This window comes from Eschscholzia californica, unplaced genomic scaffold (genome assembly GCF_041429995.1).
Source record: "Eschscholzia californica isolate CP2 unplaced genomic scaffold, dmEscCali1.0.p SCAF_69, whole genome shotgun sequence".
In the NCBI taxonomy this organism is placed as follows: Eukaryota; Viridiplantae; Streptophyta; class Magnoliopsida; order Ranunculales; family Papaveraceae; genus Eschscholzia; species Eschscholzia californica.
The window spans coordinates 32,501-35,000 of NW_028238493.1; positions in this window are offsets into that span (position 1 = coordinate 32,501).

Below are 2,500 nucleotides of genomic sequence, written 5' to 3' on the forward strand. Positions count from 1 at the left end.
GGATGCCTTATGTTGCATCCCAAGGGCCAAGGCACCTGCCAGCCCAAGGGCTGTGCACGGCCTGGGGAGGGAGCTCACCCCTCCCCTTTATAGTGCAAAGTTATTGTTTTCCCTATTTTCACAAGGAAACATCAAATTTTTAACCAAGCATACTCGGCCTTTGCTCCTTCGTTACTCGTCCAAATCCAACAAACTTGCATTCGTTGGAAAGGTCTTTTCACAAGGATTCTTTTGATATATAATAATAGCGATTCCGATAAATATTTATTTTTTTATGAATTTTTAAGTGAATAAACAATTAAAAATTCAAAAAAAATAGAAAAAAAATATTTTTTTCCCGATTCTTTCTCCAATATTCCTGATAAATACCCACACACCCACATATGGAGAATGGTCGAAAATGCTCGAGTGGATATCGAGATGTCCGACGAAGCACCACTTGGAAGGGCCGAGGCACGGGACGCCCGAGCTGTTGCTCGGGCCGGCACGGGACGCGCATGGGACAGCCCGGGACGGCATGGGACGCCCTCGCTACAGCTCGGGACGGCCAGGTACGCCCGAGACTTGGCTCGGGACGGCCTGGGACGCCCTCGCCATAGCTCGGGACGGCCTGGGACGCCAGAGACTAGGCTCGCGACGGCCTCGGCACAGCTCGGGACGGCCTGGGACGCCCTTGCCACAGCTCGGGACGGCCTGGGACGCCCTTGCCACAGCTCGGGACGGCCTGGGACGCCCGAGACTTTGCTCGGGACGGCCTGGGACGGCCTCGGCACAGCTCGGGACGGCCTGGGACGCCCGAGACTTTGCTCGGGACGGCCTGGGACGCCCGAGACTTGGCTCGGGACGGCCTGGGACGCCCTCGCTACAGCTCGGGACGCCCTGGGACGGCCTCGACACAGCTCGGGACGCCCTGGGACGTCCGAGACTTTGCTCGGGCCGGCCTGGGACGCCCGAGACTTGGCTCGGGACGGCCTGGGACGCCCGAGACTTGGCTCGGGACGGCCTGGGACGCCCGAGACTTGGCTCGGGACGGCCTGGGACGCGCTCGGCACAGCTCGGGACAGGCCGGGACGCCCGAGCCGAGCTTCGGGTCGCACGAAATCTCTTCGTATTCCGACATATTAGAAGCTTCCCATCATGTAGTAGGCCGAGCTTTGCCCTTTGGATGCCCTATGGTGCTTGGCGAGCACTAGGGAACGTGCCAGCACAAGTGCTGTGCACGCTCTGGGGAAGGAGCTCAACCCTCCCCCTTATAGTGCAAAGTTATTGTTTTTCCTATTTTCACAAGGAAACATCAATTTTTTAACCAAGCATACTGGGCCTTTACTCCTTCGTTACTCGTCGGAATCCAGCAAACTTATACTCGTCGGAAAGGTCTTTTCGCAAGGATTTTTTTGATATATTATAATAGCGATTCCGATAAATATTTATTTTTCTATGAATTTTTAAGTGAATAAACACCGGAAAATTCATAAAAAATAGAAAAAAAAATATTTTCCTCCGTTTCTTTTCTCCAATAATTCATAAATAATACCTCAATAGTATTAATGAAGAGAGAGTCGAAGTGGCCCGGGTGGATTTCGAAATGTCCCACGACCCCATAGAATGCACGGGCCAGCCGAGCCAAAAGAATGGGACGCGCACGGGACAGCATTGGTCAGGCTCGGGACGGCACGGGACAGCACGGGACGCGCATGGGACAGCACGGGACGCGAATGGGACGGCCTTGCTAAGGCTCGGGACGGCATGGGACAGCTCGGGACGCGCATGGGACGGCACGGGACGCGCATGGGACGGCCTTGGTGAGGCACGGGACGGCCTTGGTCAGGCTCGGGACGCGCATGGGACGGCACGGGACGGCCTTTGTGAGGCTCGGACGGCACGGGACGCGCATGGGACGGCCTTGGCGAGGCTCGGGACGGCATGGGACAGCACGGGACGGCCTCGGCACAGCTCGGACGGCACGGGACGCGCATGGGACGGCCTCGGCACAGCTCGGACGGCACGGGACGGCCTTGGCGAGGCTCGGGACGGCAAGGGACGGCCTCGGCACAGCTCGGGACGGCACGAGACGCGCATGGGACGGCCTTGGTGAGGCTCGGACGGCACGGGACGCGCATGGGACATCATGGGACGCACATGGGACACCTTATGGGGATCATCAAGGCGTCTTGCACGGGACATTCTTTCCCACGAAGGGCATTTACATGGGACATCTTAGGAGTCGAGAGCCGGCACATGGGACAACGTAGTTCACACGCACGGAACACTTTACTTTCGTTTGGAACGTCGTGGGATCTTTATGTTCCCATTAGCACCGAACCTTTAACATGCTAGGAAGCTATGTTCGATCTTCTCGAAGTGTCGATGGAACTTCGATGGATACACATCCGATCCGATGTTATGATGATGTACTTTCTCCGAGATCGATGTTGGGGCCGTATTCCGATGTCATGATGATGTACTTTCTCCGAGATCGATGTGACGGCCTTGGTAAGGC